The following is a 15,620-nucleotide window of genomic DNA, read 5'->3' as shown; positions in this document are numbered from 1 at the left end:
AGGAGGGGGCGCCGCGCCGGGCGGGGAACGGAGCGGGGCAGGCGGCGGCCGGCAGCAGGTGCGTGCGGATCCGGCGGCGGGGCTGAGCCCCCTTCCAGCCCCGGTCCCTTCCAGAGCCGGGGCTGCGGCTCTGCGGCTCTCTCCCAGTCAGGAGCCGCAGGTGCGCCGAGGCTCGGCTGAGGAGTGGCGGCCGGGGGCGTGAGGTGCTGGCCCAGGCAGCCAGCGTGCTGCTTCTTTGCCCCCCCCCCCCGCGTCCATGAGGGGGTAACGCAGCCAGGTGGCACCTCACAGGTGTGCCAGTGCACCGACGGTTTGCTCAGGGTCTGCTGAGGGTTGCGGGAGCTTTGCGAGGTCCCGCGTTATCGTAAGTGGCCCCAGTTGTGCTTGTAAGGGGCAGAGAGTGAGAAACAAGCAGCCAAGGGAAGTACAGCATGGTGGCTCAACACACTACACAAAGACTCCCACTGCGAAGGCACCAGGAGCAGTGTAGACATAGCACAGTGAAAGAAAGATGATGTGCTGCTGCATAGTGTCACTCCATAAAATGCTACATAGGGAGGTATGATTAAATAAATAAATAGAGAAACAAGTGCTAAGAACTGGATTCTGTTACCCTGCAGCTTTTGTAGTTACCTTCCTCAAGGTTAAAATGTCTGAGGCAAAGTAGGTTGAAATGGTTTGAAATTACACATGCTGCAGGCTAATAGAAAATTCAGCTTTCTCTTTTTGGCCTTAGGTTTTGAACAACTAACTTTGTTTTTCGAATCCACTTTTATTAACTCCCCAGGAAACCGCATTTTTCAGTGGTCCACAAAGGATTTCTATTTGTTGAGTGAAATCAGCTTGATAGCATGTCCCTGCAGCTCCCTCATCAGCTACTGCATCACTGGGAATGCTTGCAAGCCTACCAGAAGATCAGGCAACTAGAAGGGAGGAATGTGGGACTCAAGCAGCCTCTGATATTCAAACCTATGGTAAGCTGTGATAGTAATTCAAACTTCAGTGCATCAGGATCAGACTGTTAGCCACTTAGGGCACGTTGCTACATCATGTAATTATTCCATTTCCTGGAACAAATTTCCTCAAAGAAATCAGAGAGTATCTTTCATCCCCTCTTCTTTCTGCTGGACGTTACATAACCTGCTGGCACCACTCCGTTGGCACACACGACTGGACTTCAGTCACAGCCACTCCTGAGACCTTTTCACCAGCTAGTTTTTGCTCCCTTCACTACCTCTGCTCAGAGGTGGGTATCTGTGATGTCTCTTCCTTACAAGGAGGGCCAGGTCCACGTTCTTCTCTTCTGTTTGGACGCATGCCACACTCAGACCTCTTCTCTGCTGTTGTCAGTTCTGAGTATGGACTGTGCCCGCTCCCTCCAGTTGGAGGCTGAGCAGGTCTCTGTGCCCATGCACTCCCTCTGAAGCCTGGCTGAATTCTAGCTTTTAATAACAACCAGCTTGATACCAGGTAACTGAGCTCAGCCACCTTCTTCCTGACAGCGTGGGGCCACTGCCAAACCCCATATGGCCTTCTTCACTTGCACCTCTTTTACCATTCGTACGTTCTCAGGACATGTTGCCAGCTGCCAACAGCCTTGCCAACAGTTCCGCAAGCACTGCCTTGCACACAACCCACAGCACTTGCTTCTTTGATTTGACCCAGCTCACAGCCCTGTGCTTCCCGGCAAGATATGTGTAGTAAGGTGTTTGTGGCTTCCCCAGCCCAGAGTGGCAGCTGTGAAGGCACTCTCAGAAGTTTAGCCCACAGGTCCCAGTCTCCCAAGCAGCTTTGGCTATTCTCTCTCCTCTTTCTTGCCCCCTGTCTTTGCTGCAGGATAATAACATACAAAGACACACAGCAGAAAGCTAGAGAGAGCAAATTTCAGACACAGTCAGTCAGTTAGTTTTTATTACGCAAATGAAACGTAGAAATTCTTAGTTAATAGTGGTTGTGCCGGTTCTCCTGCCTGCTTTCTCTACAGGTTACTACCCATCAGCTAATAGGCCTCTTCTCACATTAAAGGCTATATATTTAAACTCTGTCTTGAGATGGTGAAGGAGAATTCTTCTAAATTTTTGCTGAAAAGCAGGCATTTAGGCAGCCACGTTCCTTATATGTCCCGTCATCTGCACACCATTTGAAAACCTACCCCACATTCCAAAGTCCTTTACTGGAACCACCACCAATGATTGTAGATCTCCATCTTGGACATGAGCCCTAAAACCTTCATTTTCTTCCCAATGGCTTAGTTTGTTACCCCAGGTAAGCAACCTGGTTTGCTCTGCTGTGTATACTTTCCCATATCTGGAAAGTCTTATACCTGTTTGTTGCCTGTTACAAGCTAAGTTGCTGAGTTCTCCTCAAAGTCTGTGCTGTTTAGTTTGGCTGTAATGTCTTGAATTTTCTTGCTGTTAGCCACATTCCACTTGAAGCACTGAATGAAAACTCAGAAGTGAAGGCTTAACTGCCAACAGGAATAAGAAGACAAAAACCTGTAAGCGTGGGAGAAGAGAAGGAGGCAGCAGAAGGACACAGAAAGACTCAGTCTGGCCCTGTATGGAATAGGAGAGTTTCAACCACTCCTGGTTCTGGAAATTTAATTGCAGATCCAAGGTTTGCAAAACAAAAGCCTAATATGGAGTATGTTGGCCCCAGGTTACAAGGTGGAAACCTGGAAACCGTAAGAGTCAATTCAAGCAAACTGGTAAGACTGAGCTGAAAATAGCTTTGAAAAACAATTGACAGAAATTATTAGTTGAAATACATTAAATTTTTGATCATTTATTTGTTTTAACTATTTGTTAATTCTTGGTGTTCTTTCCCTATTCCTGTTATTCTTTACCCATTTGTAAAAAAGTAAAGAGCATTAATATGCTCAGAAACACGAACAGGCAAAATGGTAAGTTATAGGGAAGTGCAAATCGTTTTGTACCTGCAGATGGGACCTCCAGCCCGACTGTGACTCCAGTGCCAGACTTCCGTCTTTTACTCTCAAATCACCCATGCAGTACTTCATTCCTGCAAATGTGTAATGCAGGTAAATTGTTCCATTGTCTCCAGGAAGACTAGATTTAACCTCAAGCCTAATTTTTATACTCTGTGGTTACTTAAACCAGTCTGATTTTTTTCTGCGGTCAATTTTAGATAGGAAGAAAAAGGTTGTTCTTTCTGCTACCTCTTAGCTGTGACAATTCCTTTGATTCTTTTTCCCTTTATTTCTCTCTTTGGCCTGAGCTATAAACCCCAAAATTGATAAAACCCTGACTTACAAAGCATTATGATTACAAAAATAGTCTAAAATGGACTTGCAAAGCAGGGAGAGCAGAACAGGCTCTTGTGGCTGAGGGGAAGGTAAAAGCAGCAGAAGTTATGCAATTAAAAAAGATACACTGTTATATCAGAATATAAATCAGCAGCTGGGAAACTCCATAGATTGCAGTGAACAGGCACAAAACAGTCACCAGAGAATTACTTGAAGCTGTCCTTTCCAGTTCTGACAGTGAGCAGAGAAGCTGTATCCTACACTAGAGGCCACAATTCCCACTCTTATTCTCACCTGCATCATTCAGCCATTGATTACAGTATTGTGCACGATGCAGAAAAGTAGCAGGATCCTGATCTGGAAATGGGTCAGATTCAAGCGTGACACAGGTATAGTAGAGAGCTGCTAGCTCATGTAACAAATGGGCTGCAGACTGCATTGAGCACCTGAAATAAAAAGGTGGGAGGATAGCAGATGAGATCCTGGTAGAAGCAGGCAGTTTAGCAACTGAAGCCAGGCCATGCGTTCAACTCATTATAGAACCATCAATAAAAACGAATTCAGTTATAATTTTTCAGCTTTTGTGAATATGCAACTTCTCTGAATGATATCACCCCTGCAGCACGTTCACAGATATATTCCAAAAAGACCATATAGCACCACAAAGAATATCCACATGTAAGCATAAAGATAGAGCTTAAATATCCACATGTAAGCATAAAGATAAATAAAATGACAGCCTTCCTTTCTTGCAGATTCTTCTGCTACTTGTGCTCTTTCTACTCTTAAGCTCTATTCATCAATAAATTAATTCAAGGAAGGAAGAGGGTAATTGCTTTGCTGCAGCTAAAAACTTCAGCAGATTTTCCATATATTTCCATATATTTCCTTATAGCCATAAGGGGGACAACATAGATCATAAACTAGTTATCAGAAATTGTGTGGTGTTTTCCTGGCAACTAAATTAAAGTTAGAGGGGAAGGTTATCCATTAAATGACTTTTCAAGAAGACTTAAAATGTGGGTTCTATTTCCAGTTTAGTCTTCTGGGGGCTGGATTCAGAGGGCTTCTTTTCCTGTTTGTCTCCAAATCTATGAGAATTTTGTTTTCATGTATTTCTATTACCAAACAAAATGAGCTGTGCGTAAATAACTGATGGAACTGAGCTATCTGGAAGATTTCCAGTTAAGATTAGTTTGTCATTACATAAACCAAATGTTAAGGATTTTTTTACTGGTGCTCCATCAGAGGACAACTTGGATGGAAGATTTGCACATCAGCTCAAGAAAAGAAATCTGCTATATGAACACATTCTCTTCTAACAAACAAAAGCTCCTCACACTTCCAGAAGGAATCCTCACACTTCCAGAAGGAATCATTCACCGCAGTTCCTCTGCAATAATGACTGACACTGAACGCTTGACACAAAGATGTAAAATATGCAGGATATTTCAAAAATATACCAATGGGAGGAATGTCATAAACCTTGATCATGGCAAAGCATGTACACTTAGATTAGCCCCCTTGATTTAAGTGAAGCTGCCTACAAGTGTACAGTTAACTACATAGCTGAGGTTAAACATTATCAAAGTTAAAATTAAAATCTAGATCCACTAAAAATCTTTGGATTTTTTTGCTATGGACTTGGATGTTGTTTTTTTGTTGTTGTTTTGTTTTGTTTTTCTGTATAGATTAGACAGAGATGATTTGTGAAGGTTGCAGAATAAAAAGCACTACAAACGCAGTATGATTTGATCATGACTTGTGGCAACAGCGAGAAAAAATTGTAAAAATGGTGCAAATTTCAGTCCTCAGACAGAGGTGAGTAGAGTTCCAAAAGGAATAGTAGATAGTAAAAGAGAACTGCTACAGAAGCGGTGAAAAAGATTGAATTAAATGTATTGAATGTTTTCATTTCAGTCAAGAGCAATTCATAATTTCCAGATCGGCAGTTCACAGAATCACACAGTCACAGCAGGGCTGAAGCTGGCAGGGACCTCTGGCGGCACTGCTCCAACCCCTGCTCAGGCAAGGCCACGCAGAGCAGGGTGCCCAGTCCAGGGGGCTTTTGAAGATCCTCAAGGAGGGTGACCCCACAGCCTCCATGGGCAGCCTGTGCCCATGTTCCTACACCTGCACAGCAAAGCAGTGCTTCTACATACCTAAGTCATGGCTGCCTAATCTTTGCACGATCAGAAAACTATGCTTAAAAAACAGTGCTAGTTACCAACTAGCTTAAGGTCTGGATGTACTACAGATTCAAAGAAGAAAATGAAAAACCATCAAAAAAATCAACAGAAAAAACAATTTCAGAATTTTAGTAGATACTTTCTGGGCAGAAAGAACACTAAAAGAATCAGATCCATTATTTATGGTAAATTATCCTTTCACCTGTGCTCAAAATTCAATCTATTGGCAAGTTTGACGTGACAAAAAAATTACCTGACTCCTATTTAGAGAAGCATCTAATTTTTGCTTCATAAGAAGACCTGAAGTGGTGTCTTGATTCCTCTGCATTCTGTCACAGAACATGGATTAAAAGTAAAAAGCAGCTGCAAGGAAAGAAAACTTCTCTCTCTTGGGTTTTATCTTTCATTTGCAGGTTGTGGCCAGATAGCTCATGCCATATACATTCTTTGTTAATGCAGTGCTGTATGACCTTGTCCATAGATTCTTGCCTACACATGTTCCTGCTATATAATAGAGTGTCAGATATGATGAACGTCAAGGTGTTTCTTTCATTTGAGAAGAGCACTGTAAGCCACTCCATTTCCCTCTGTGGTACTCTGCTGAGAAATGTTTTAGTATAAACGTTTAAAAGTGCATACAAATGTAGAAATAAATGGAGATTTTGGAATGAACAACAAAAATTATTAAAAGCATGGATAACCTCTACAACAAAAATAATAATAATAACACAAAAAATGTACAGCAGCCACAGCACCAATATGGGCCTAAGGCCTCTAGCAGTGCAAGCAGCTGAAAAAAACAACTACAGTGGTCTGCTTACCCAACAGTCTTCTGAGGATGCTCTTCATGATCCTAATTCAGGGGTGCTCCCTTGAAACACATAACTTCTCTGATCTGGTTAACTCCAGCAAGCCTCAGGCACATTTAAATTGTAGCAGGTGTCAGATGGACTCTTAAAAATTGTGAACAAATGAAAAAAAAAAAAAAAAAAAGGGTTTATTTTTAATCTACTACCTGACAAGTCCATTGAGTACCTCCTAATTCTTATGCTTGAGTAAAACTGAATTATTCCTTAATCAGGATTTACAGTTCCCATTAGCTTTAGAGGAACTTAGAGTTTCTGTTGTAGCCAAGCCCAAAATGCAGAAATGGATAATCTTGTGGATTAGTTTGTGAGTGATTCGTGTTACCAAAAAATAAAAGTAAATAAAAAATCCTGTAGGTCTAATTGATCTTTTCAGAACATATGCATTTTACTTATGGAACACCTTGATTTATTTATCAGTGTCATCCATACAGATACTTGTACCAATATTCTAAACACTGATAAATCAAAAGGCATATTCATAGTTGGTAGATTAAATTTTGAAGAAAATTTGTGTCAGCATATTAAGCAAGTATTGTGTGACTAAACATTTAGAATTTGGCTTGACTTTGACCTTTTGTTCCCTGTAAAATCAGTCAGTGCTCCTGTTGTACAGCTGGATTGCCAAAATATTCAGAGCAATATTTTCAAGCCTGGAAAATGGAATCTTCCGAATTCAGAACAATCTTATATGTGGTCATTGTAAAGCATGTGGCTTTCTTTGTCACATGACAGAGCAAACATTGCCATTGAATATTACAGAGACACCATTAACTGAAGTGCTGCAAGTTTGGTATGATTTGTATTCCATTGCCAAATTTTCTTTCAAGGAAATTGTGATCAATGACTAGAAAAAGACAGGTTCAGAAACTTGCAAAAGAATCTGCAGCTTGGGTTTGACGTACAGCAAACCCAGGTGCTTAAAAACAGAGGGAGCACATGTAACTCTAAGAGTGACGGGAAAACAATTGTTCTGCTGGCCAGGATGAAGAATTAGCATGTCCCTGGAGAAGGAGGTCAAGAGCATGAAGAGGAGACAGCAGATAAAGTCTTAGACATGAGTAAACTTAAGAAGAAAAGTTAAAGTGCAGATCATGAGATTTGTTGTTGTTAAGTAGCCAACTAAATTGAGTTCAAATACGAGAGCATTTGTGTACTTTGTGCAAACCAACTTGAGACGTTTCCTAACTTACGTTGACATTCTATGAATGTCATTTTGATATATGCACTTGTATTGTTGTTGTAGTTGCTCTGTTTAAGAAATATGAGATGAAGACCAGCTCTGTAACTCTCACTATTATAAGCAGCATTCATTCACATTAGTGGCTGCGGAGAGGACAACGCGTTTAATGCTGTTCCAAGTAATGGTTCAAGAGATGAGCCTTTTTATTCAGGTCAATTAAATAAACACAGTCTATTTCATTTGAATTCATGAGAATTCACTTAATTAAAAATGTAGACTACAGTTTTTCTGTTATGGGCTATGCTTTCAATTATTCTCAGCATTTAGTGAGAACTTCAAAGATTAGCTTAGTGAACACTTGAGGAGGATAAGCCCAGGTTAAGTCTAGCTATAAAGATGAGTTTAAAATTAAAATTAATTTGACTGTAATGCCAGAACAGAGGATCAGTTGTTGCCAGTTTACCAATTCTTGAAAGCAGGATTAGAAGACAGGAGTTTGCTCCATATCAATTCTGTCAGTTTATTTTCAAGTATCTGGATTTTGACTTTTTTTTTCCTCACTTTAATGGAATTAAATACAATCAATCAGAGAAATTTCATTCTAGATTAAGTTCCAAAATATTGAGGACCACCATTGCCAATCATGCTGAGAGTTTCTATGATTTCTATGATTACAACAACATCATTGTCATTACGTTAGAAAATAATTAAATACCTCTGAAATTTCTGCCACCAGATATGGAAAGGAAGGTCTGTAAAAGTTGTTGCAAAAGGGAACACAATTAGGATCAGACACAAAAATAAATATTTGTGTTTGAGGAATATATAAAAATCAACCAATATACCCAACGGTACCTAGGGAATAAGTGAAATTCCTACAGCTCAGGGACCTTTAATTCTTTATTATAGACTACATTTCCTTTAGAGTGTTTCAGGCCTAGTATCAAGAAAATGTGAAGCTGTGGAAATGATGGGTATGGAATTAATGACATTCTTTGGCTAGATTCATGGGCTCAAAACCAAAAATTAATTTTTCCCTTTAACCATAATGAGTCATAGCTTCCTCACTACAGAAAGAGATGGTAAGAATTCAATTGCCCCACAATTCTCTTTTTTTTTTTTTTCTTCTAACATTGCACTATGCTTTCTATGACAATCTGTATCACAGTTCATTTTTTTTTCTCTTTCAAATGCCTGCAGCGTATATCTGGAACTTCACTTAAAGCCATATTGTTTTACTCTGCAGGAAAGAGTTCTGACTCTGTTCCCCAATAACACATCTCCCATTCATTCCCACTCACTTTTGGAGAAAGTAAGTTTCAGTCCAGTATCCTCCATCAAATGGTTCTCTATTTTTCCTGGTATTTTTCACAATAGCAGCTAAAGAACCAGGCAGGAAAGGATTAAAGTCTATCTTAAAATGTCTGTCTTAAAGTCTATCTTAAAATGGTGAACAGAGAGGCTTCGTTGAAGACTTGTGCATGTATATTTGCAGAACTCTGCCTTTGCTGCCACTGGTAAACCTGGGATTCAGCAATCCCAGCATGCCATATAAAGAAATTATGCTTTTTTGAAAAAAAAAAATGTCCTAATGACAAACTACTTCCTCAATTTACCAGATCAGGTCAGTTACACTGTATTTTACATTGATGAATGAAAACCTGATTCTGGCTCTGGAGAGATAATCACCCGCCTGGCATCTGGCAGATATCCATTGTAGAATATCGTATGAGCTTATCTCGTGCATTTGCAGTTTCACCAATACACCTGCTTTGCCTCTTTCACCAGTGTTGGGTGAAATGGACTTCTGATCTCAGAACAAAATACTGTGATCACTCCTACATTCTTACATTATAGCATAAAAATAAAATATTCTGCCTCCTTTACTCTGGCTTATTTTTAACTACATAATATTTTTATCAAGGGTAATAATAATGGTTACTTCTTAAAACTAGCACTTTCTCCTCTTGATCAGCTACAAAAGTGTTTAAGCTAGATAGAGGAGATGGGGAACTGGCAGCAGAAGAGCTTTGTGTACCTAGGAAGCTGCACGTTACAGTCAAGAGTGCTGTCACCTCGGCAGATGACTATAGTTACTTGCTACTAATAAGTTAATAATACATTTTGAGTGGCCTTTGGTGAAAGCTTTGTTGATTTGTGTCTGGCACTACTTAAAAAGAGCTTTGTTTATGACGTTCCTTTTGGAGTTATCTTTTTTAACTTCGGCAGTGTACTTCAACATCATATACAGCTGTTTCATAAGCAACTCTAAACTCTGATGAATGCACAAAGCTTATTATTTACCACTGCAGAAAGCATTACACAAGGAAAGGAAGTTTTATCTTTAAAGAAAAAAAAAAAAAGGAAAAAAAAAAAAGAAGAAAGGAAACCTTGATGAGAAAGTTTAGCATAGAAATAGAAGAACAACCTTAACAGTCTTAAAACTGTGGAATAACATTTGAAAGGCAGTAGGAAAGTTTCAAGTTAATTGTTGGATGTATTATTGCCTCAGATGATGTTAAATTTCCTTCTTTGGACCCTTTCCATCATTCATGCATAGCATGTTTGACAAGTGTTCTGTCTTTATAAACAAATGATGATCACATCATGTAGCATGCAAAAATGCAAAAATGCATTTGCAAAAATGTATACTGTCAGATCAGAGCAATCTCCAGCTGTAACAGGGAAAAGCTCCAGAATTTTAAAGTTATTCTGGGTGTTATTTTTATTTTTATGAAGAACTACTAAGAGATGCATTTGAAAACTATAAGCTATTTAAAAAACTTAAAATATTAGAACTTGCCCCCAAATGTAAAACATATCCTTTCTAAGTCCTAAATGTCAAAAACATCTTGTCAAAGTAGTTTTACATTTTTTCTTGGGCAAAAGCATCTTGTCGTTGAGACTGCCCATGGGAAACAAGCACAAGGGATTTTTTTAAAAGGTGTTGTGGTCAACATCAGGCTTGACATGAACAACAATTTCTAATCAAAGAATCGTAGAATAATAGAACCATAGAGTCATAGAACCATAGAATCATAGTATGGTTTGGGTTGGAAGGGACCTTAAAGACCATCTAATTTATTAATTAAAAATTAATTCCAATAATAAGTAATAATATGTAATTCCACCCTCCCCCGCCATGGGCAGGGATACCTCCCACTAGATCAGGTTGCCCAAAGCCCCATCCAGCCTGGCCTTGATGGATGGGGCATCCACAGGTTTTCTGCTCCAATGCCTCACCACATCCATTGTGAATAATTTCTTCCTAATATCCAACCTGAATATACCCTCTTTTGGTTTAAAGCCATTACCCCTTGTCTTATAACTACCTCCCATTTTATAAAGTCCCTCTACAGCTTTCCTGTAGGCCCACTTTAGGTACCAGCAGGCCACTATAAGGTCTCCCTGGAGCCTTCCCTTCTCCAGGCTGAACAACCCCAACTCTCTCAGCCTTGTTTTTCATAGGTGCTCCAGCCCTCTGATCATCTTTGTGGCCCTCCACTGGACTCTCTTTAACAGACCCACATCCTTCTTGTGCTGGGGGCCCCAGAGCAAAACGTAGGGCTCCAGGTGGGGTCTCATGAGAGCAGAGCAGAGGAGGAAAATCACCTCCCTCACCCTGCTGGCCATGCTGCTCTTGGTGCAGCGCAGGATACTGTTGGCTTTCTGGGCTGCAAGTGCACATTCTTGGCTCATGTTGAGCTTATCAACCAGCACCTCTAGGTCCTTCTCCACAGGGCTGCTCTCCATCCTTCCTCTGCCCAACCTGTATTCATGCTTAGGATTGCCCCAGTCCAGGTGCAGTACCCCCACCCCAGGTGCCTCTCAGAGGTGGTTTGGTAAATGGGTGGTTTTAATAATGACTTATAGAAAAAAAAAGAAAAAAAAAAAAAAAGTGAAAAAAAAAAGAAAAAAAAAGAAAAAAAAGGAAAAAAAAAGGAAAAAAAAAATGAGGAGAGCCAAAGGAACAGAAGCTGGCAACTAAGAGCAGAAGTTTGTTTTTGTTTGATATTCCTGGGAGGAGGGAGGCAATACACGAGTACATGGGGCCTTGAAGCAGCAGAAACAGGACGGCCAGAGAAATGGGCAGGGCTGCCAGAAGCCTCTCTTGATGCATTGTGCAGAGCGGGACAAGCTCCACTCCTAAGAGGCCAACATGGGAACAGCTGATTAGAGTTAAAAACCATTTGATCAAGCAAAGCAACCAGTGGAGACAATATTTGCCAGTGCTAGCATCTGTAGTGACACACCTATAAAGCAACCTGATCTGCAGAGGCAACAAACACACACCATTCCTCCTCACTTTATGAAAAACTAAGTTTTTTTCTGTATTTATAAATAAGTTTGCATCTTCACCCAACTGTGCCTAATAAAAGATTTAAGATCCTGACTGTAATTCAAGTTGGCTGCTTTTTACATTTCCAAAGCATATATGACTGACACACGGTTCAAGGTTTATTTACACTGCCAGAGAGGTAAACTGTTATCTTGCATATGGTAACTTGATACAGGTGTTTGACTGAGACTACAAGTTTGGCTGATAAAGCAGTAAAGTTGGTGCAATGACTTCTGTTTGGAGTTTGACTTGGTGCTCATGACATTTTGAATAAACAGTGAGAGAAATTCAAAATCTGCATGGACTATGCTCACTGGATGAAACCCCAGCTAACTGATAGCTGTCCAAAAGCAGCTGTGTGTAAATAGCTGGCTGTGTACTGCAAGGCGATATGGCTCCTGGCCATTCACTGCTTCAAAAAGATCAGGAATTTCATACCTAGAATTAGAAGAGCTGCTGTTAAAGTTTGCAGGGAGCTGTGCACAATGACAGGGATGGATCAGCAAAGCAGAATGGTCCTCGCTGCACTTCATCATTCCCTGGTGTCGTACCTCTTGTTGACAGATACAGGAAAAAACCACTTCAATGACAGTCACTGCCCTGTCTAAACCTTATTCAGTAGAGTCTCAAGGAAGGTGCTGGGACGCAAGCAGCTGGAGTGTATTTTTTTTTAATATTAGTGTGGGCTGATACAAGAGATTTCACCTCAGAGGCCTCAGCTATTGACAGAGCCAGGTTACACAGACAAGCTCACCATTTACTGTCACAATGGCTGTTAGAAGCAGAAAGCTTGCAGCACAGTTGACCAAAGTGGTGTTGGTGACACTGCTGAATTCATCATGCTCACCAGAACACAGCAAGTGTCTCAGAAGCTTGAGCAACATCCCACTGTCTTGTCCTGCCATGTTGGTTAGAGGAAACTTAAGGAGGAGTGGGGAAAGTAATGCTGCTTGCCTCTCCTGTGTAGTTGGCAAGGCCATTGCCCCTCATGGCAGAGCCACTAACCAAACCCAGCCGCAGCATCTGAGTGCAAATTGCTGTTGTCCAGGAGCCTAGTTATGAGTGGAAATAAAGCATTAGTTCAGTTAACACCTATAGCCTGTGTAATATAAGAGGTTCGGATGGTTGATCATGGTAATCCATTCTGCAGCTATTTTATTTCTTTACTTCAAACCAATCTTTTGTATTATTTATCTTTGGTGCCTAGGACACCACCTGACTCCCCAACCTTTTATAGATTTTAGGACCTTGGAATGCCATATATAACCTCGAAGAGTCCACTTTATGACTTAATACTGACTTAGACATTCAGTGAGGACCCTGTCATATCTTTTTATTATTTGCTGATTTTTGTTCGGTTCCCTTCTGTTCAAAAATCTGACCTCAAGCTGTCAAGAAAAAGATTTTACCTATTGTGCTCTTTATTGACGCTACAGTGCAAACCATATCAGAAACAATAGAAAGACCGAGATTTTTCATATCATATTGAAAAACATTTTCAGGTTTATTTGTACACAAAATACCACCCTTCATTTTGTGCCATGGTTATAAGGTTGTAATTATATTGGTATTGCAGTTAACAGTAAGGGTGCAATTCTGATACTGTGCTCACGCTCTACCACTCTTCCTACTGTAGTAATAATATCAGTGTTGTGATTGTGAAATGGCTTTGTCTGTTAGAGTGCCATGTTATGCTTCATGTTGTCTAACTTGGAGCACTTTCATTTCTTCAAAGAAAGCATGTGCTGACTGAACTGACTACTAAAACACTCTGAAAAGTATTTCAAATTAATGATGTTGATCTTTTGATAAAATACTAGACACAACAGATTTGAATCTGAAGAATTTTGGCTCCAAGCAAAGAGCAAAGAATGGTTGGTGACTGCTGAAGTGAACAGACAAAGCTGAGCTTTGAAGGGTTGCATTCAGTCAGATTTCTTTACAGTATCAAGTAATACTAAATTGTTCTGTAGTTTTATACTGTTCAACATTTTCATTAATAATCAGGATGATGGGGCAGAGCGTAGCCTCAGCAAGTCTGCAGATGGCCCAAAACCAGGAGGAGTGCCCAGTACACCGGGGGCTCAAGCTGCCACCCAGAGGGACCCCAACAGGCTGGAGACCTGGGCTGACAGGGACCTCATGCAGATCAGCAAGGGGAAGGGCAAAGTCCTGCACCTTGGCAGGAACAGCCCCAGGCACCAGGATGTGCTGGGGCCACCCAGCTGGAAAGCAGTTCTACAGAAAGAGCCTAGGGGTCCTGGTGGGCACCAAGATGAACATCAGCTAGAAATCTGCCCTTGCCACTAAGAAGGCCAGCAGTGTCCCGGGCTGCATCAAGCAAGGCATTGCCAGCAGGCTGAGGAAAGGTGATCTTTCCCCTCTACTCAGTACTGGTGAGGCCTCACCAGGAGTGCTGGGCCCACTTCTGGGATCCCCAGTACAAGACACAGAGTTACTGGAGAGAGTCCTGCAAAGGGCCACCAAGATGATGAAGAGACAGGAGCACCTCTTTTGTGAGGAAAGGCTGAGAGATCTGTGACTGTTCAGCCTAGAGAAGAGGAGGATTGGAGGATCTCATCAGTGTAGAAGAATACCTGAAGCGAGAGTGCAAAGAAGATGTAGCCAAGCTGTTTTCAGTGGTGCCCAGTACCAGGATAAGAGGCAATGGGCACACACTGGAACACAGAAGGCTCCCTCTGAACATCAGGAAACATTTACTGTATGGGTGAAGGAGCACTGGCACAGGAAGGTTGTGAAGTCTTCCTCCTTGGAGATCTCCATGCTAAGATTCAGTGTTGTATACACCAAGATAGGATGCAAAGATGATTTTGAAGAGATGTTATTGAATATTGCGAGTCATTTCAGTACTTTTTATATGATTAAAATGTTCTGTTCGTTTAACTGAGTAGTTTTGTCTCTCACCTGAAAACCGTTATAGATTTAACTGGTAAGTCTCCACTTAACAATGTGATGTCTGGCACTTTTACTTCTGTTCAACCAGTACAGCCTGATAACAATGTCTTATAATAAGCATGTGCAAACCTCCCTTTGCTTGAACTATTAGAAATTAACTGTTAACTATCTGCATTTGGTCATGTTCATGCCTCAGGCCAAATTGCTATACTTAAAAGCAAGTTTTCTGCTCCTGCAAAAAAATAAAATAAAATTGAAAGGTAAAGAGGATGGAGAGAGAGAAAGGGCAAAAATTCAACCAGGCAGCAAAGTCTAATATTTAGCTGTAGGTCATGTACATCTTCAGTAGATCACTCTTCTTGAATCTAAACAGATTTTCAGCTTATACATGGTTAACAACTATGCATGAAAGACTTGGTTGACCAAGCTTAGTTCATAACAGACAGATATCTGCACCACTTAATGCCTGCAATATGATCAGGAGCAACCAACATTCTCACTTCCTGAAACAATAGAAATGTGGTGGACTAAAAAGCAATGCAGACTAGTTGAGAAGGCCCCTTCAGAATGCTGCTGTGACACTCTGTGAGCAGTATGGAGAGACACATAACCACGAGCCTTTTGCTCTTGTATTGTCTTTCATAATAGATCCGGACAGTCTCATTATCCTTTTCTGTTACACCACTACATACCATGAACTGGTGTATTATCACAATAAAGATCCTGTTTCCAATTTTTAAATAAACAGAGAATAAAAATTCTTGTATGTTTTCATTCACTTTACTGCTACTATTTGTTATTAAACCAGTGCTTTCTAACACTAGTCAGATTCTGCTCTTTGACCCTATGACAAAGCCATAAT

General features: G+C 40.8%; 2 long non-coding RNA genes across 3 annotated transcripts in view; one reads left to right on the top strand and one right to left on the bottom strand.

The window, feature by feature from the left end:
• The first annotated feature begins 125 nt into the window (after positions 1-125).
• On the top strand, positions 126-6,265 carry LOC308185297. Its single transcript, XR_013943272.1, has 5 exons — positions 126-559; positions 788-974; positions 2,419-2,707; positions 2,942-3,040; positions 4,514-6,265. It is a non-coding gene; the product is annotated as an uncharacterized lncRNA (long non-coding RNA).
• The window catches only part of LOC308185298, a 47,184-nt gene continuing 32,530 nt past the window's right edge, over positions 967-15,620 (bottom strand). Inside the window, exons 2-4 of one of the 2 annotated variants that reach the window (XR_013943273.1) lie at positions 6,276-6,407; positions 2,936-3,711; positions 967-2,467 (exon numbers count right to left, since the gene is read on the bottom strand). This is a non-coding gene — a long non-coding RNA (uncharacterized lncRNA). Of the gene's footprint in view, positions 2,468-2,935; positions 3,712-6,275; positions 6,408-15,620 lie in introns of those variants that run through there. The other variant, XR_013943274.1, reaches the window with a different exon arrangement.

Source organism: Anser brachyrhynchus, assembly GCF_964034855.1.
Source record: "Anser brachyrhynchus genome assembly, chromosome: Z".
Taxonomy (NCBI): domain Eukaryota; kingdom Metazoa; phylum Chordata; class Aves; order Anseriformes; family Anatidae; genus Anser; species Anser brachyrhynchus.
The sequence above is the reverse complement of the archived record's forward strand: the minus strand, read 5'-3'. Positions and strand labels throughout refer to the sequence as shown.